The sequence below is a fragment of the Argiope bruennichi genome, chromosome 7 (genome assembly GCF_947563725.1).
Source record: "Argiope bruennichi chromosome 7, qqArgBrue1.1, whole genome shotgun sequence".
In the NCBI taxonomy this organism is placed as follows: domain Eukaryota; kingdom Metazoa; phylum Arthropoda; class Arachnida; order Araneae; family Araneidae; genus Argiope; species Argiope bruennichi.
This window is the reverse complement of record NC_079157.1, coordinates 14,907,195-14,929,235: the sequence shown is the minus strand read 5'-3', so window position 1 is coordinate 14,929,235 and position 22,041 is coordinate 14,907,195. Positions and strand designations below refer to the sequence as shown.

Genomic DNA, 22,041 nt, shown 5'->3' with positions numbered 1-22,041 from the left:
TATAACAAAGGAACTGAAACTCATCCACAGAAACCTTCAGTTGGGTGCTTCTGACAATTATTGACTTCGCAGTGGGATTTTGACTTTCTTCTAACGAAGTATAAAGAAAGTATTATAATCGTTAAAAAATTCGAACCTGATATTTTGACCAAATATTTACGTTTTAGACCTCTCTGAGCCAGAAAAATATATTTTTGGAAAATGTCTGTCTGTCTGTGACAAAGATAAATAAAAAACACCTTGAGCTAGACGGACGAAATATGATATACGGTCTTTACACCAAATTTGGAGATATTTATCAAATTTGGAATAAACTCCGTTCAGAAGTCTGTAAGATTATTCGAATATAAACTAGCATGATAACTACAAAACGAAGAGAGCTACAGAGATAAAATTCCCTTTGCAGATACAATATCTATAGTGTAGGCATTTATCAACTTAGAAGCCAAATCTAATAAGGGATTCACTGTACAGTCGGCCTGTGCTTTCATAAGAATGTAAACTCAATAACACAAAAACGCATGTCAAATTTGGTGTATGATTTTGTGATAACAATTTTAGCACCATATCAGCTTTTGGTTTCCATAGATTGGGAAAAAAACTCGTCTATAACACAAATTCGATTCTTGGATACTATTAAACGCATTTCAGGAATTAATCGCCAAAAATATCGCCAAGGATCATACAATAGATTTAGTAAAAATGCTAATTCACGCCAAATGTTAATATTTCCTGATTATTGTACATCAAAGGTATGCAAGGTGTTCTATAAGATAGCATCTTTATTAGAGAGTACGCGAGAAAATTTTATGGAGACCACTCCCACAGGCTATTTTATATAATATATACTTTTTAATTTGTAGTAAACTGATTCCATTGAAGTAGTGTTTTTAAGTAATATCATATAACTTGGTTATTAAAAAAAAATATGCATTCTATATAAATCATTTAGCAACATAAAATTCAATAATCTGGGCTAATAATCTAGTCACCAAAAGTAGAAAATAATAATTTATAATTTTATACTTTTTACAGCTTTTTGTTATATTTTAAACTACTAATTAATAAATTAATTTAAACTACTAAACAATTATTAAATGTTTTAATTTGTAAGTTAATCAATCGTTAACAAATAATTGTGGTTAATTTTTCAATTATATTATTATTTTATTCATTTTTATCCATAATAATTAACAATTTATAATTTATTATAATTTTGTACTTTTTACAGCTTTTGTTATCTTTAAAACTACTAATTAATAAATTAATTTAAATTACTAAACAATTATTTAATGTTTTAATTTGTAAGTTAATCAATCCTTAACAAATAATTACGGTTAATTTTTCAATTATATTATTATTTTATTCATTTTTATCCATAATAATTAATAATTTATAATTTATTATAATTTTGTACTTTCTACAGCTTTTTGTTATCTTTAAAACTACTAATTAATAAATTAATTTAAATTACTAAACAATTATTTAATGTTTTAATTTGTAAGTTAATCAATCGTTAACAAATAATTGTGGTTAATTTTTCAATTATATTATTATTTTATTCATTTTTATCCATAATAATTAACAATTTATAATTTATTATAATTTTGTACTTTTTACAGCTTTTGTTATCTTTAAAACTACTAATTAATAAATTAATTTAAATTACTAAACAATTATTTAATGTTTTAATTTGTAAGTTAATCAATCGTTAACAAATAATTGTGGTTAATTTTTCAATTATATTATTATTTTATTCATTTTTATCCATAATAATTAATAATTTATAATTTATTATAATTTTGTACTTTTTACAGCTTTTTGTTATCGTTTAAACTACTAATTAATAAATTAATTTAAACTACTAAACAATTATTAAATGTTTTAATTTGTAAGTTAATCAATCGTTAACAAATAATTGTGGTTAATTTTTCAATTATATTATTATTTTATTCATTTTTATCCATAATAATTAATAATTAATAATTTATTATAATTTTGTACTTTTTACAGCTTTTGTTATCTTTAAAACTACTAATTAATAAATTAATTTAAATTACTAAACAATTATTTAATGTTTTAATTTGTAAGTTAATCAATCGTTAACAAATAATTGTGGTTAATTTTTCAATTATATTATTATTTTATTCATTTTTATCCATAATAATTTATAATTTATTATAATTTTGTACTTTTTACAGCTTTTTGTTATCTTTTAAACTACTAATTAATAAATTAATTTAAACTACTAAACAATTATTAAATGTTTTAATTTGTAAGTTAATCAATCGTTAACAAATAATTGTGGTTAATTTTTCAATTATATTATTATTTTATTCATTTTTATCCATAATAATTAATAATTTATAATTTATTATAATTTTGTACTTTCTACAGCTTTTTGTTATCTTTAAAACTACTAATTAATAAATTAATTTAAATTACTAAACAATTATTTAATGTTTTAATTTGTAAGTTAATCAATCGTTAACAAATAATTGTGGTTAATTTTTCAATTATATTATTATTTTATTCATTTTTATCCATAATAATTCATCATTTATAATTTATTATAATTTTGTACTTTTTACAGCTTTTTGTTATCTTTAAAACTACTAATTAATAAATTAATTTAAATTACTAAACAATTATTTAATGTTTTAATTTGTAAGTTAATCAATCGTTAACAAATAATTGTGGTTAGTTTTTCAATTATATTATTATTTTATTCATTTTTATCCATAATAATTTATAATTTATTATAATTTTGTACTTTTTACAGCTTTTTGTTATCTTTTAAACTACTAATTAATAAAATAATTTAAACTACTAAACAATTATTAAATGTTTTAATTTGTAAGTTAATCAATCGTTAACAAATAATTGTGGTTAATTTTTCAATTATATTATTATTTTATTCATTTTTATCCATAATAATTAATAATTTATAATTTATTATAATTTTGTACTTTTTACAGCTTTTTGTAATCTTTAAAACTACTAATTAATAAATTAATTTAAATTACTAAACAATTATTTAATGTTTTAATTTGTAAGTTAATCAATCGTTAATAAATAATTGTGGTTAATTTTTCAATTATATTATTATTTTATTCATTTTTATCCATAATAATTAATAATTAATAATTTATTATAATTTTGTACTTTTTACAGCTTTTGTTATCCTTAAAACTACTAATTAATAAATTAATTTAAATTACTAAACAATTATTTAATGTTTTAATTTGTAAGTTAATCAATCGTTAACAAATAATTACGATTAATTTTTCAATAATTTTATTATTTTATTCATTTTTATCATAATAATACATAATTAATTATAATTTTGTACTTTTTATAGCTTTTGTTATCTTTAAAACTACTAATTAAGAAATTAATTTAAACTACTAAACAATTATTAAATGTTTTAATTTGTAATTTAATCAATCGTTAACAAATAATTACGGTTAATTTTTCAATAATGTTATTGTTTTATTCATTTTTATCCATAATAATTAATAATTAATTAAATAAATAATTTATAATTAATTATAATTTTGTAATTTTTACAGCTTTTGTTTTCTTTTAAACTACTAATTAAAAATTAATTTAAACTACTAAACAATTATTAAATGTTTTAATTTGTAAATTAATCAATCGTTAACAAATAATTGCGGTTAATTTTTCAATCATTTTATTATTTTATTCATTTTTATCCATAATAATTAATAATTAAGTAATAAATAATTTATAATTAGTTATAATTTTGTACTTTTTACAGCTTTTTGTTATCTTTAAAACTACTAATTAATAAATTAATTTAAATTACTAAACAATTATTTAATGTTTTAATTTGTAAGTTAATCAATCGTTAATAAATAATTGTGGTTAATTTTTCAATAATTTTATTATTTTATTCATTTTTATCCATAATAATTAATAATTTATAATTAATTAGAATGCTGTACTTTTTACAGCTTTTTTTATCTTTTAAACTACTAATTGATAAATTAATTTAAACTACTAAACAATTAATAAATGTTTTAATTTGTAAATTAATCAATCGTTAACAAATAATTACGGTTAATTTTTCAATTATTTTATTATTTTATTCATTTTTATCCATGATATATGCATCAAAGAATAAATGAATAAGAACGTATACATTTTCAAAAAGTTCTCAAAATAAAAAACAATACTAAAATAAATTATTATAATATGAAATTCAGATTCTTTTTGAAATATTATGGTTGTGCGCGAATTGTCCAATTATAAAACAGGGACATAATAAAGTACACTATTGCTATAAAACACCCAAATTCAACATTATTGAATTAAATATATAAATCTCGTACATATATATTGACGTCGCGTGCGCGTTACCATTTAAAGAGGGTGCAGTAGCTTCTGAGGATAAAGACCCCTGAGCAATTGCGGGCAGAATTCCGACTGCTAGCTCAAATGAAGATGAAAACCACACATTCGCTTGCACAACCCCTTTTTACAGGGGAGCACCTTCACACACCTCACAGAAAGAACAACCATGCCCGAACCGGGATTCGAACCCGGGACGCCCAGATCATGGGGAAGATGCGCTACCCCTGTGCAAGGACGCCTGCTACAGATACGTTGAAAAATAAATATTTTTTATCTCAAATATTGTGTTTTCTTACACTTTGCACTGACTTATCGAATAGCCTTCAAACTCTATATAATTTTAAGTCATTCGTCATAGATAAATGCATAATTTTTCGAATACGGAAGGTCGCCTTTTATGCCTATTCGCTTATCTTTTTTTCTAGATGTATTTTCTAAAACAGAATCTATAATATCTGATAAAAGACTATCAGCTTGCTTTCAATGTTTTTGACTATTTTAGGATATTAAAGATGATAGTAATTACTTCATCATTTATCGGTTGCCATGGATACACTCTACTCTAAAGGAAAGGGGTGTGTGACGTTTTATCAAAATGATAATATTACTTACAAAATATTTAGTTTTAAATTTCAATAACCCATTTTAAAATACTTTGAATACAGACACATTGTTTGCAGGGTGAAATTCCATGGTGGTTGTTCTTACTCTCATTTCTGTTTAGAAGGTAATATACTTTCCTGTTTAGTGAATTCCAAAGCAAATAGTTGAAGTTAAATTACAATGTGAGAAGTTTGAAATATAAATTTCGTTTTAAAATATTTTGAATAGTTAAATTTTATCTGCAAACAGAGAAAACTTTACTTACCTTTCTTTTTGAATCTTAAGATATTTTCTAGTTTAATGAATTACTGAGCAAATCATAAAAAAAGTTACATAATGTGAATTTGAAATTTACATAATGTGAATTTGAAATTTACATAATGTGAATTTGAAATTTACATAACGCAGTATTTGATTACTTAAATGCAGTCTGTACAGTGAAAACGTCTTGTCCTTACTCTTATTCCTGTTTAGAAGGTAATATACTTTCCTGTTTAGTGAATTCCAAAGCAAATAGTTGAAATTAAATTACAATGTGAGAAGTTTGAAATAGGATTTCATTTTAAAATATTTTGAATAGTTACATTTTATCTGCGAACAGAGAAAACTTTACTTACTTTTCTTTTTGAATCTTAAGATATTTTCTAGTTTAATGAATTACCGAGCAAATCATAAAAATAGTTACATAATGTGAATTTGAAATTTACATAATGTAAATTTGAAATTTACATAACGCAGTATTTGATTACTTAAATGCAGTCTGTACAGAGAAAACGTCTTGTCCTTACTCTTATTTCTGTTTAGAAGGTAATATACTTTCCTGTTTAGTGAATTCCAAAACAAATAATTGAAATTAAATTACGTGAGAAGTTTGAAATATGATTTTATTTTAAAATATTTTTAATAGTTACATTTTATCTGCGAACAGAGAAAACTTTACTTACTTTTCTTTTTGAATCTTAAGATATTTTCTAGTTTAATGAATTACCGAGCAAATCATAAAAATAGTTACATAATGTGAATTTGAAATTTACATAATGTAAATTTGAAATTTACATAACGCAGTATTTGATTACTTAAATGCAGTCTGTACAGAGAAAACGTCTTGTCATTACTCTTATTTCTGTTTAGAAGGTAATATACTTTCCTGTTTAGTGAATTCCAAAGCAAATAGTTGAAATTAAATTACAATGTGAGAAGTTTGAAATATGAATTTCGTTTTAAAATATTTTGAATAGTTAAATTTTATCTGCTGACAGAGAAAACTTTACTTACCTTTCTTTTTGAATCTTAAGATATTTTCTAGTTTAATGAATTACTGAGCAAATCATAAAAAAAGTTACATAATGTGAATTTGAAATTTACATAACGCAGTATTTGTTCACTTAAATGCAATCTGTAGAGAAAAAACGCCTTGGAGATGGAACTTTCTCACATTTCTTTCTAAAAGGTAGGACGTTTCCTGTTTAGTGAATTCGAAAGCAAATAATCCAAATTAAATTTCAGAATGTGAGGTTTGAAATTTGACTAAACTTTTAAAATATTTTGGAAACTTAAATTTCATCTGCAGATAGAGAAAACTTCCTGATAGTTTGCTTGTTCTCTTTTCTATTTGGATTGTAGAATAGTGAATTCCAAAGCAAATAGTTAAAAACTACAAATGATGAGTTTGAAATATGAATAATTCATTTTAAAATATTTTAGATACTCGAATATTATGTGAAACGGTGGAAACCTTGTACTGGTTGTACTTGCTCTGATTTGTTTTTGGTGATAATTGGATGTTTTGCTGTTTAGTGAATTCTAGAGCAAATAGCAGAAAAAAGACTGAGTTTGAAATTTGAATAGCCCATTTTAAAATATTTTGGATACTTAAATATTGTCTGTAGAGTAAAAACTTTTACAATCTTTTTTTTTCTTTTTGGATGGTGGAATGTTTTCTTATTTAACAAATTACAAAGCTAATAATTGGAAAAACATTGTACATACATTTAATTTTATATGCATAGTGATTCAATAGTTAAACTGAAATCTGTTTAATTATTTTCAGTTTAAAGTTGATAAATATCTATTTTTAAAAACTTATTGCGATAATAATAAAACCACCGTATATTATGAAGTTCCTCTTTATTTGGAACATTAGTATACTTTCGGATCTAATTTTTAAAACTCTTTAATACTTTAACTAATTTAAGCTAAAAATTTAATCTCTACTAATAATAAACCTGCCACAGGGCTCTCTGTCAAGAAAGCAGATATGGGTATTATAGGTCTTGGCCCACATGGGCTGTCGCACCACTGAGTTTTTTTTTTTAATTAATAAACATGAATGTGAGTATTTGGATGGCCTTCTAAAGGCCAAACTGTAGGTTTCTAATCCGTATTTGTGCAACAATATGCTGAATTCTGACTGATGTATTCAGTTAGTTTTGATTGGCATTATGTATACACTAAAGGATGGATTGATTTTGCCAATGCCTGCTATATAGATTGCTGACTACGAATTAAACCGGCGTGAGCGCCTCCCCCATACTTTCTCATGTACTCTCTGATAAACTTGTCATGCCAGAGAATGTCTTACAAGGCAATGGCCTACAATAGTTACAAAATGTTAACTTTTGTCGGTGAATTTAACATTTTTACTGAATCTGTAATGTTATCCTTGGCGAGAATTTTGGCGATTAATCTTTGGCATGCAGTTAGTAGTATTAAAAAATCGAATACTAATTCAAGTTACGTAGTGTTTAAAATACTACGTGTATTTTAAGCATGTTTTTCTCAACCGAATGAAATAAAAATTAGATAAAACAATGTACTTGTAGTCACACATTTTCATACCAAATTTGATATATTTCAGTCATTGCGGTTTTGAATTACCACGTTTGTATATTTCTGAAAATACAGACCAACAATAACTCAACCCTTTGTTGAATTTGGCTTAAAAGTTGACAGATGTCTACACTAAATATGGTAAATATGTGCGCCAAATTTTATCTATCCAGCTCTCTTTGCTTTGTATTTATCGGGTAGAATTATATTCGAACAGATGGAGTTCTGAGCAGGTTTTACTCAAAATTTCATAGAAACCTGCAAATTCGGTATAAAGACCGTATACCAAATTTCAAATATCTAGCTCAAAGCTCTTTTCTGTTATCTTTGTTGCAGACAGATAGTCATTTTTAAAAAATGTGTTTTTTGAACTAAAACGTGGAGGTTTATTAAAATCTCCAATTCGAATTTTTTAACGATTATTGTACTTTCTCTATACTACATATTATGAGAAAATTAAAGCCTGCCTTTAAGTTCCAAATGATGACCATTTATTAAAATTTAATGAAAATTAATAAATAAGATTTAATGTTCTGATTCTACTGTTCTGATTCTAATTTGTGGTATACATATTATCCCTGAAAGTTGGAAGGAAAGTCTCCTTCCAGTAACGGTCAGAGGTGTGAAATAAAAATGGTTTAAGACAGTAAATTTATCTTTTTATATCTTAGCAAATTTTACAGAAGCATGAAACTTTTCAAGCGCATAAACGTTATAAGAATAATAATGACGCTTTTCCAATATGGGGGGAGGTCTTAAAAAATTCAATTTTTTTAACTTTTAATCATTGCATTCAACAGAAGACAAAATTATTTAGCATAATTGGGTATTGTGGTGGTATGTAGATTATTATGATCCATGCAGGAAGCAACAGGACGAATGTTTTTAGGAACATTTCTTTTAATAATCACATTCACACACTAAACAAGCACAAAGACAAGACATTCACGCGCGCGGCTTCACAGTTCAGCGTCACATCTCATTCCAATTACAATCGCAATGCACTATGGGATAGCCTAATCAGGCATCGCCATCTAGTATCCAAAAAAGAAGATAAGAGTAATGCAACTGCTACTGTATCTTGTTTTACGACACTTTGCAACTGGAAGTATGTATCTAAGAGTAATTACAATAGTTAAGGAAATAAAGGCTTGCACTGTTTTCTGGGGACACACTGTATATACAAATAATAAAGGGATTTATGAGTACGTGCGTACGTGTGTGATTTAACACTGCACAAAACCAATCATAAAATCTATAACTACAGAATGTGCGCCGATATACTGTGTAGGATTGAAATAATTCCTCTGACCGATTTTTTAAAATTCTTTATTAGAATTTAATTAATTAAAAATTAAGCGATATTTTGATGTTTTCTTCTGCTATTATAGTCAAATATACTATAGAATAAAAATTAATTTCACACCATCTTTATTTTTCCGTATACATTGTATAGAAAAGTAATCGTAAAAGAATTCGAACCCGAGATTTAGACGAAGCTCCACGTTTTAGACCTCCTTCAGTTCGAAAAACACATTTTTTTGAAAAATATCTCCCAGTTCTGTCTGCCTGTGATGAAGATAACTCAAAAACGCGTTGAGCTAGATGGATGAAATTTGGTAAAACGCCTCTAAATCGAATTTTAAGATTTCTTTCACACTTTGTGCAAATTCCGTTGAGAGGAAGTCTGTCTGTCTAGATCTTCATATATAGGTTAACGCAATAACTAAAAAACGAAGAGATCTAGATAGATAAAATTTGGTAGGCAGAATTAGCATCTACAGTCTAGACACCTATAAAATTCTGAACACAATCCACGATGGGGTTGATTGTCTGTCAATTTGTACTTTCAGAAACATGTAAATTATATAACTCTAAATCTCTTAAACATCAAATTTGCTATGGATTTTGAGACTATAAGAGGCAGTTTTAGGTCAAATTTTTGTTTCAATCGGAAAGGGAAAACTCTGCTAAAACAAATATTTCATCTAGAACAAAAATGAATGACCAAAAAAATCTCCAATAATCATATTATAGTTTCAGCAATAAGGCTATATTCACCTCCAATGTTATTATTTCCTAACTATTGTACACCCATGCTATGCTAGTCATTCTATGGAATAGCACCTTTATTAACCCTTTAAAGGGCCATTTTTTTCTAGTCATATTATGTTAAAATATTTTTAGGCTTAAAATTAGAATAAGAAAAGGGATTCATTTAGCTTATTAGATAAATTTAATTTGATTAATTAATTAATTTGGTTAATGAATAATTAAGTGACAAATCAAGACACATCCTTTTGTGTGAGATAAAGAACTGAAGCATCTAAGTTTCTGTCTTTCTAAAAAAAATTGTCAGAACTTATGCTAACCTACATAAATTCATACAAAGATTGATAAATTTGGTGGGAAGCATACTTCCCACGGCCTTAGAAAGGGTTAAAGAGTATAGGAGAAAGTTTTGACTAGACCACTCACGCTGGTTCGTTTTAAAAATTACCTTTTTAAATTCTTAATGAAAATTTAATTAATCAAGAAACAATGTTTTGACATTGTCTATTATCCTAACTACCGAAAATATTATAGGACAAAAATGAATTTAGCGTAACTTCAATTATAATTATTATCGATTCACTTATATAAATTTAGATTCATATCTAATCATCGATATCATTTTTTAAATTTATTTTTATTTTGCAGTAATATATTTCATTGTTATAAAACAATTCAAATCAATTCATTGTTTTATTTCATTCCAGAATACACTTCTATTGTTAATTATGAAGATGTGAAGATAAGGTTTATTTTTAAACATTAAACAAGATTCTTTTAAATTTTTTTTTTGTTCTAACAATAATTGATTAATCTCAACAAGTAAGAAATAATCAGGAAAGTGAAAGTGTGTCCATTTTTAAACAGTGATAACTTTTTTCTGAATACAATCGAGTGCACAAAATTATATTATTGATTCTATTATCACGGGAGAACATGATGTTGCTTTGGTTTGGGGTTTTTGAAGCCTCAAAATACACGGGCAGAAAACTGACGATAAATCGCATTTGAGCCATCAATTTTTCTCTTTTAGAATTGTTGGAATATGATGAAGAAGGTTGTCCCACGTGGTGTCTTATCGCCAACAAAAAGTTACAACTATATATATATATATATATATATATATATATATATATATATATATATATATATATATATATATATATATATATATATATATATATATATATATATATATATATATATATATATATATATATATATATATATATATATGTATATATATATATATATATATATATATATGTTACCGTTAAAGTATATAATGCAGTTATTTCATAGAATACCTAGTTATTCCATGAAATAACTGATCGTGTCCGTTAAAGTATGTAATATGTTATTAATTTGACACTTTAACTAGTTATTCTATGAAATAACTAGGTATTCTATAAATTAACTAATGAGAGACAGTTAAAGCGTAAAATAAACAATTTATCTAAAATGAATTTAAACTAATGATAGACAATTAAAATGAAAAAGAAGCAATTTACCTAATTTATGCAGTTTCCATAAATGGTATTTATGGAAACACATACACACACATATATATATATGTGTGTGTGTGTGTGTGTGTGTGTGTGTGCGTGTGTGTGTGCTAAAAAAGATAAACACAATTTATCATATTTTATAGTTGGTAGCGCCTCCGCTTGAGGCTATTACATATTTAACCCTCCGGGACATGCATTCCAAAAATGTTTCTATGATGGACACTGGTATTTTCTTCCACTCGGCTTGGAGAAAACATGTAAGTTCTTTCACCGATTTCGAGTTTTCTAAAGGATTCAAATCTGGACGTGGGACAGACCAGTCCAGTCGGTTCGCCCCATTGTCCTCATACTAATCCATGGTGGATCTTGCAGGACGACAAGTGGCGTTGTCATCCTGGAAATAACAATGATCCAATGATTTACCACAGGGTAGGAATTACATTGTTGGCAAAAATGGTGGGGTAGAAGAAGTCGGCGTTGAGCTTACCAAGATTTGGGATCAACGGTTTCATTCCATACCACGAGAAACATCATCAGACCATAATTCCATCTCCTCCAAACTTTACTTTGGCACAATGCATTCTACCAACATGCGTTGTCCATGCGTACGCCAAACCTAAACTTGATCCATCATTCCATAGAGCCTGTTTCCACTCATCTACAGTCCAATAACGACGTGCCAAACACACTTCAAACGAGCAGCAAGGTTGGATTTTGTAATCAAAAGCTTACGGCGGCAAAACGACCATGAAAACCAAACAAGTTGGGTTTCCTTGCGGTTGGTATTTATTGAAGTTCCGAATGCTTGTTGGAACTCCTGGAGTATGTGGGCCATCCGTTTATAGCCGTATTTCCGAATTTCTTTGGCCAGCATTCGTCGGTCTCTCTCTCTTATTTTTGTAGGACTGCAAGGTCGAAGCATATTCTGAAAATAACCATTCACTTCCCACTTCTTAATCACAAAAGCCACTGTCGATTTTAGAATGTTTAACTCGTTAGATGTGTCCCTTAAAGATCAGTCATTTGTATGATATCCAACCATTGCTATTTTCCCGAAGTCAGACAGCTCTGAATTTCGTGACATCCTGCGTGCATCTAATGTCAATGATGTTTCCTACACGATATTTAAGTACAGAAGGCATGACGTAGATCAGGAACACAGATATTCTCAATTTTACAAGCTAGCAAACAAAATTTTGCAAACGATTTTGAGATGAAAAATACCATTATTTTCTAAATAAGCGTGCGAAATCTGATAGCTACGTGATTTTTTAAACCGGTTTAAACTGGTTTTTCAATATTCTGGCCTCAAGAATAAAATTTTAGAACTCTACTGATTTTGAGATGGTCGAAAACTATCATTTTTTCTAAATGTTGGTAATTGCGAAATATGAGTCAAGTGAGAACATGATGTTTTTTTTTGTCGGATTGATACCACCTGACCTAAAAAAATAAGGTTCTCACACGATAACTTGAAATTTGCGATAGCGGCTTTCAATTTTTTATTAGTTGAAAATTGTTTTCCTACTGAAGTGCGCTGAATTTTTTATTGCTGTTTTTGAACCACAGAAATTTTTAACAAATAATCCTCTGAAGTCTCTACTAATAAAGATGATCTTGTGTAGGTCTTTGTTTTTATGTGCATATCTGTAGGTGTGCTGGCACTCTATAGGCTTGGCCATTGACCTACAACTGCCAAATTGGCAAATATATACCTTTAAGGCTAAAAAGTCCAACTCGGAGCGATTGTTTTTGAAATTTTAATAAGATTATAAATTAATAAGAGTTTTGACGTTTTTTAACAGCGATTTTCAAAAATATTATAACGCAACGATGTTTTTTAAATCATCTTAAAATTCACAAAATAATCTTTTCAATTTTACTAATTTATATTCGCGTAAATTTTTTTTGATGAATTTCCAACAATAGAGGACATTGTTACCCTGAAATACGAAAAGTTTACAATGTTTGATAGAATAGTTAATCGCATGATTTTTTTTTCATTCTTGAAAATGAAAAAAAGAAATGATATCTTTATCATTATATTTTAAAGTCATTGTGATTTTGAATTATCAAGTTTACTTTTTTCTGAAAGTAAACAGATGACCAACCCCTTGGCGGCTTAATTCAAAATTGGATAGGTGTCTATACGTTAGATTTTAATGTCGTGCATCGAATTTTATCTATTTAGCGCTCTTCGTTTTGTAGTTATCATGTTAAATAATATTCGAACAGCCGGACAGGCAGACTTCCTCCGATCGGATTTTATTCAAAAATTAATAGAAATCTTCAAATTTGGTATAAAGACCAGATACCAAATTTTATTACTCTAGCTGCAAGTGGTTTTGATTTGTCTTTGTCACAGATAGACAGATGGACATTTTCCAGAAATGTGTTTTTCCCACTCAGGGAGATCTAAATACGGAGTTTCATCAAAATCATTCAATCAATCAATTTCAATCATTCAATCAATTTCACTTCATTATTCAATCAATTTCATTTCATCATTCAATCAATTCAATCAATTTCATTTCAATTCATTCAATCAATTTCAATCATTCAATCAATTCAATCAATTTCACTTCATCATTCAATCAATTTCATTTCAATCAATTTCAATCAATTCATTAAATCAATTTAATCAATTTCATTTCAATTCATTCAATCAATTCAATCAATTTCATTTCATCAAATCATTTTTTGACGATTATTATTCTCTCTCTACATAAGAAAGTAAAAAAAAAAAAAAAAAAATACTAAATATATCAGAAAATAAAAAATCCAATAAAAATGGTTTAAATTTCACAGTTATAAAGCCAATTTAGAAATTGGGTCTAAAATCTATAAAAACGTAATAAATTTTAGCAAAATAAGATTGGTATCATTGGAATGATAGTTTTTTCTTGTATTTTAAAATATTGCGAAAGTTTTCATAGTCCAACAGTATATATGCTCTGAACTAAATGTCCAATCAAGATTTTTTTTTATCTGTTTTTTTATTTAGCACTGACAAATAAGGTTACTCTAGGTCCAAAAACCAGTCCAGTGCCAAATTTTGAAAGATTTCTTACATTTTTGTCATGAACAAATGACGCGATTGAAAAAAATATGCCGCCTTATCGTGTTAAAATGTACGTTAATATTATAGAATAGCTTCAAAATATAGAGTCCCTGATATGTTTCACTATCCAAAGGCTGTCTTTTTCTTCTGTGTAAATAAGCTGAGTAACCTGTTTTATATTTTGTTCTACAATTTCATGAGTAATCTTTGGTCCCTCAACGATTGGATATCTGACAGAGAAATACTCATGCTTTATCGCTCTTCTGTTTATTCTCTAAATTATATATCAGTGGTTTTCATTAAACTTATAAGTTCGCTAATTTCCGTAATTAATGATTAGCTAAAATTCTTTGAGGAAAACATGCTCATCTTTGCATTTTCGATACAGCATTTGAAGATATTATCAGAATTTCGGTTATTTAACATTATGTCTGGGCATCTATTATTTAACACTTTAATGGTCATAAGTTTGCTTGAAAATATTCATTTTCAGTTCTTTTGGAATGGAAATATCATAATTATAAACAAAAATTAAAAGTTATTTCATTTTAACTAAAAAAATATTTCAAAACCTCCTTCTTTTTAAGTGCAAGGCTTTCGACATTTTATTTTGGTGACAAACATTTTTGGGACTTTTTCTTCAGTAAAGCTTATTATTAAAAACTGAAGTCGCTTTTTTTCTCACAAATCTTTTCGCTGTTTCAAATTTAAAAGCGATAATAATAAATAAATAAGCTAAAACCAATGAAAAATGTAAGTATATCTCTACTGCAGCTTCCAAAAAATGCTCTATTTAGCTATAAAATTTGTAAACACATTGTAAAACCAGCTATTTATTATGCATTTGATTTCACTTTTCAAATATAAAATTCGTTCTAAGTCTAAACTAGTGAGATTTTGTTTGAACCTTCCTTTTATCGAATTTTTAAAAAATTAATTAAAAGATGAAAAATTAAAAATTCAACACACGAATAAAGTTAAAATTTGTTTGAGTTGCTAATTGAGTTTATCGCCAATATGGTAACACAAACAAGCAAAATAGTTATAACAACTAAAGTGTTATTGTTATTTATTTTCTAATGTTTTCGCTTATTGAGTTGTACACAGACAATAACTAATTTTATGAGAATTAAAAATTAAAAACAATCGAAAAAAACATGGATTAAAGAATTTAATTAAATTTTGACTATAATTAAAAGCATTTTTAATGCTAATAAATGATTTTAGTGTCATTTTTAAAACGAACTACAAAATTTTAAAGTGATAGCTGGGGAGATGTGTTAATTGTAAAAGGGAGAAGTTATAACACACGTTTTACGCAGTGATGTTTTTAAAAAAAACTTTGTTAGAAATTTGATTAAATATGAGTTTTATAACTGAAGCTGTTAAATATACACAATTAATTCCCTTCTGAAAAGAGTAATGAGAAATTGTGTGAACGTGTCCCTTTTTAGCTCGTTAAAGGATAAAGTATTTCGTCAATTTTGATTTAATGTAAATTAAGTGAAATAGAAAAATTATTATTTATTTTATCTATGTATAAGACTACATAATCTTATAAAATACAATTATAAACCTTAAAATACAATTATGATTTAAAAAATTTTAATAAGTGCAATATTAATTTATAAATCAGTATAAATATCCGAATCCATATGATGGGGCAAGTTGTAATATGCTTTTCCTCGTATCTCGATTTGTGCAGTTAGACATTTTGCTTTAACTGACATGTTACCATGATAGTTAATTACTCTTGTTAAAATAATTTGTGAACAATTGTCGATCGGAAGGAAGAAAAAATAAATTATTATTTAGAAACAGATGACAAGAGTGGTAAGAAAATAAACACACATATTGAGAAGATATCAACCAATCATATTAAAATACGCCAAACCTGAATACGTAGTTGCTTTAGTTTAATTTAGTTAGTTTGACGCCCCGTTTTAAAGCAACACTATGACTATTTTAATACGGATCTTTAGTTAGCTTGACATCCCATTTTAAAGTAACACTAGGACCATTTTAATACGGACCTTTAGTTAGCTTGACGTCCCGTTTTAAAGTAACACTAGGACTATTTCGGTACGGACCTGTAGTTAGCTTGACGTCCCGTTTTAAAGCAACACTAGGACTATTTTGGTACAGACCTCGTAATTTTGAAACGAGGTAAGATGACGAGAATGACACCTGTTCAAGCACCCCTTCCCCGAAAGTCAACACCCCATCGGGGAGGACGTTTGGCCCCGACGGATTTAACGTCCAGACCCGCTTGCGCGACAGCTCTTCGGGGGAACCAGGTCTCGAACCTGAAACCCCGCGGTTTCAAAGCCGAGACCTTACTAGCTGGCCACCGCGGCCCTCAAGTACGAGGTTGCATCGGAGAAATTAATAGATAGCATGAAAGTGATTATAGAACAAATTACTAGCTGGAGAAATCTCTCCAACACTTTCTCGCACGCTCTTTAATAAAGGTGCTATTTCAGAGAACGCCTTGCTTGTCATTGGCGTACAATATTTAGGACATGCCAATCTTTGGCTTGAATTTAGAATTTTTAATGAATCTATCATGTGATCCTTGGCGTGTTTCTCCTCGATTAATCCTTGGTATGTCGTTAATAGTATTCGAATATCAAATTTGCGTTTTAGGCACGTTTTTCCCAAACAACTGAAACAAAACTACTCTTATAGTGACAAATGCCCTGCCAGATGTGTTATATATTTATATATTATATTCCATTTTTGAGTTATCGCGTTTGCATGTTTCTGAAAGTACAGACCGACAGACTGTCAACTCATTGATGGATTCGGCTCAAAATTTGACAGATGCCTAAACTATTGATGTTAAATCTGTGTACCGCATTTTATTTATCTGGCTTTCTCCGGTTTGTAGTTATTGTTTTAACTAACTTATATTCGAATAACACGACAAACCACTTCCTGTGACTAAATTTGGCTCAAATTTTGAAAGAAATCTACGTATTCAGTATAATGACCGTATGCCAAACTTCATTCGTCTAGCTCAAACCGATTTTTGAGTGGTCTTTGTCACAGACAGACGGACATTTTCCAAAAATATGTTTTTCGAACTCTAGGAGTGGAAATTCTTCAAAATCTTGAGTTCGAATTTCTCTATAATACCTATACGAAAAAGTAATAAATCTGAAACGATTCTATCTAGTAATTTCTTGCTTTAGAATGAAAAACTATAAATGAAAATTTAATCGCTCTTCAAGAATTCGTGATATATATATGAGTTAGCTGTTATCTTAATCAGAAAAAAAATTATTATGTTAGAATCAGAAAAATATTAAATGTTAGAATTGCAGTTGCATTATTCAATATTTGTTACTTGTCTCTGCATATACAGTGGCTCAAAAAATTGAGAGTACACTTTACGTTTACTTGATAAATGTGATTTTCAATATAAATAACACATTACCGGGAAGTGCAAACATGATTTTATTTTTACATGTAACAAATGGTTTAATTTAGAGTAAAAATAAAGAAAAATCAACGAAAAATTTCTAAATTGAAAATTTTCAGAAGCATTTTAAATAAACATACGCAGAATTTTGCGTCAAAAAATTGAGAATACACCAATGAAATTTTTGCAATATCACGCATAGAAATAAAGTGTCACTATTAAATTGAATGTCTTTTGGCTCTTATAATGGCCTCTAAACGTCATGGTACCGATTTGACATATTTTTGGTGGTATTTGAAAATATTTTACCCCATTCTTCTTGCACCACTTATTTTAAATGAGTTTTGTTTCTAATTTTGTGTCTTTGAACCCCTTTTTCGGGTATGGCCCACGAATATTCAATGGCATTGATGTCGGGGTACTGTGGTGGTGTGTGTAACTGCTATTTACAATGAAAAAGACACCATATTTTGAAGTTACGTGTATTCTGTTTCGGGTCGTTGTCTTACTGGAAAATGAAATTTCCATCTAAACCCAAATTTTTGGCACTTTACTTTAGATTTCTGCGAAGTATATCCAAGTAAACCGTATCATTTATAATACCATCTATAAAAATTAAATTTCCTACCCCGAATGAAGCCATGTAACCTGAAATCATCACGGAGTCACCATCATGTTTAACTGTAGGACGTAAATTTTTTGGATACAAAGCAGTATTAGGCTTTCTCCATACAGTAAGATGGTTGTCACTGCCAAAAATGTTGAGGTTTCTTTCATTACTAAATATAGATTTTTTCCAAAGGTTATTGGTCTTCAATTGATGAGTTTTTTCAAACTTCAAATGCTTTTTCTGAATTTGTAAGCTGGTGAACGTTTTCTCTCTAACAATGTTACTTTTATATCCAGCTTGTTTAATGGCATTTATCACAGTTTCAGCACTTACACTTCTGCCTATGATTTGAAAAGTTTCTGCAACACTTTGGATGAACCATATGGTAGCAGCAATCTAAAGGAAAGTGTTAAAAATTTGGGTTTAGATGGAAATTCCATTTTCTAGCAGGACAACGACCCCAAACAGAATGCACGTAACGTCAAAATATGATATCTTTTTCATTGTAAACAACAATTACACACACCACTACAGTACCCTGACATCAATGCCATTGAATATTCGTGGGGGATACTCGAAAAAGTGGTTCAAAAATACAAAATTAGAAACAACACCCATTTAAAACAAGTGGTGCAAGAAGAATGCGGTAAAATATCTTCAGATACCACCAAAAATGGGACAAATCGGTACCATGACGTTTAGAGACCATTATAAGAACCAAAAGACATGCAATTTAATAGTGACACTTTGTTTCTATGCGTGATATTGCAAAAATTTCATTGGTGTATTCTCAATCTGAGGCAAAATTCTGCGTATGTTTATTTAAAATGCTTCTGAAAATTTTCAATTTAGAAATTTTTCGTTGATTTTTCTTTATTTTTACTCTAAATTAAACCATTTGTTATGTGTAAAAATAAAAACAAGTTTACACTTCCCGTTAATGTGTTATTTATATTGAAAGTCGCATTTATCAAGTAAACGTAAGGTGTACTCTCAATTTTTTGAGCCACTGTATATATTAAACAGAAACAGCAAAGTGTTTATCTTGCTGCTGTATCTGCTAAACCAATGTTAATATTTACGTCTACGGAAGAAAATAAAATATTTGCGGTAATTCGAATGTTTACTTTAGATTGCTTTATTTGAAGTAAGAAAGTTGGCTTATCAGAGTTGTACAAGTATTAGCTTACAAAATATACTATGTTCTTGGCATGAAAATAAAATGGCTGATTAACTCTGATGACTAAGACTAGTTGTAATATTTAATTTTCAAATATTACAACAAATTTTCAGCAGTTTGTGAGAGGAAACGATATGTTATTGTTTTGCATCAATTCCAATTTTGTTAAAGATTAACTTTTATGTTGAAAGTTTAAATAATGTTATCATTTCTTTTCCTATAAAGCACTTCATATCGTTCATTGTCACTATTCCAAATAATAACAATAGTAGGTGTCTATTTTGTCTCACTTAATAATAGAATGTTAACGAAAAAGATATTTTTAAATATTGTTGCTCTTATTGTTACAACTTGTCCCAAGAAAGAGACAAGTTGTAACAGCTGATTTGTTTTGAAAAAATATTGCGTTAAAATCATCAAAATTATCGAATGTTTATATTTATGTATAAATAGCTATACTATAAAAAAGCAGCTCTAAATGAGAAGTCTTTAATATTTTTAAAATAGGAACATTTACCAAATGTTGTTACAAATTACCTCCAGTTACTCTATTTATCTTTTTGCTATTCTTACTGAATTTATTCTAAATAAAATCAATTATTCACGAATTTGTTAGAACTGAAAATAAAAAATAGCAAATAAATTATTGATTTTTAAGAATTTAATCAAAATCTGTTTCTAATTTCATATAATTAAAATTATTTTGTGAAAGAATAATTAACAAAACATATTAATGATATTTTTAAATAGACCCAAAAAAATTTTTCCCTTTTGTTTTTCTAAGTAAATGAATTGTTATTTTAATTAAAAACATCTGCTCGAGCTTTTTCAAATCGTTTTCTTTTATTTTACACATTTTATTATTATTATTATTTTTAAATCTTGTCATTCAAATGGAGTTCCTTGTCGTTCTTTTTACTCTGATAATTAAAAGTACTAAAAACAAATGTTTTTTAATTTTTTATTTATTATTGCCCTTGATAAATCGTTATGTCAGCGGTCGTTTGAAAATAGATATCTGCTTAATGGGATGTTTAGAAATATCAAAGAATTCGATGCTTTCCATCGCAAAGTGTAAATCGCGGCGACGAAATAAATATCAATATTATATTGAAAAGGTCCGCCATTTTTTTACAAAAACTTCCAAAGCATTCTCTGTCTAGATCAAAGGTTAGTTGAATCAAGCAAAAGCATTAATTCCTTAAAATGGTTGGTGAAAAACATCCATCTTTCCTGGTGAAAAGTACTAAAAACAGATGTTTTTTTTTATTTTAATTCTATGCTATTTCTGTTATTCTTCGAATTTTTAATTATTTTGCGTTAACGGAGCTAATAAGTTGTTGCTCCAGAAGCCAGAAAATATATACAATAATTTTTGATTATTTTATTGCCGAAAAAAAAATTCTACCGATATTTTATTCAAACGCCGAAGGTTACTACCTAAAGACTCTGCCTTTACCATCTAAAGCGCAATTTGGATAATACAAGGAATCTCTAGAAATCTGTTTAAGGTGTACGTACACACTTGAAACTTCCAAAATCGTTCAAAATATCGAATATCTTTTTAATTGCTTAGTAATGTTCTCTGATCCTTTAGCTTTCAAACGATACCAAGATGTTATCAATATTCAAAATATTTCTGGAGTTATAATTATTTTTCTTGAGGTGCTTTCATTAAAAACTCTAGTTACGGTGTTTTTAAAACTCATTTTATGAAGAATGATATTTTTCCACTATGTTGCTTCATTCAAACACTCATAACTCAACAAGAAATGAACCAAATGCAGTTTTTTTATATATCAAAATAATATGTATGAAATAGCGGATATTTTGTGTCTCAATCAAAGTTATATTTATAGAAATAAATTTTTAATAGCTATTTAAATGTAAAAATTACAGAAAAAATCTCGCTTTTTTTAATTCATCGTTGATGAAAAATATTGTTTAAAAAAAACTATATACTTTTATAACTTGATGGAGGCAGACAACATGAAGACTAATATTGGGCATCATTTTCAATTAGAATTGTGAGTCTGTACAAATTAGAATTTAAGATATCATGTTTTTAAAAAATAGGCTAATTAGCTGATTAAATATTATTTAATTAATTAATAATTAGTGTAATATGGTTTTTTCTCACTGAAATGAGTTTAAACATATATTAATGACCTACTGTGAAAAAACTGGGTTTTTAAAATTAAAATTTAAAAAAAAATCTTCTATTGTGTACGTGCACCTTAACCGAATTCCAGAATCCAAAGAAATTGGTCAATAGTTACCCAAAATGATTCAAAAGACCGCTTTCTTAATCCTGATGAATGAAACTCACAATTGTAATAAGAACATTTAATTGTTTATTGTTCTATTATACAGTATGTTTTATCTTCCGAATCATCT

At 27.6% G+C, this 22,041-nt stretch overlaps 1 protein-coding gene across 1 annotated transcript in view; it reads left to right on the top strand.

Annotated features, from left to right (window-relative positions):
• Positions 1-4,985: 4,985 nt before the first annotated feature.
• LOC129976398 (clavesin-2-like) overlaps positions 4,986-22,041 on the top strand; it is a 56,564-nt gene continuing 39,508 nt past the window's right edge. Inside the window, exon 1 of the mRNA XM_056089936.1 lies at positions 4,986-5,104. The gene's annotated coding sequence lies outside the window, so the exon portion shown is untranslated. The remainder of the gene's footprint in view (positions 5,105-22,041) is intronic.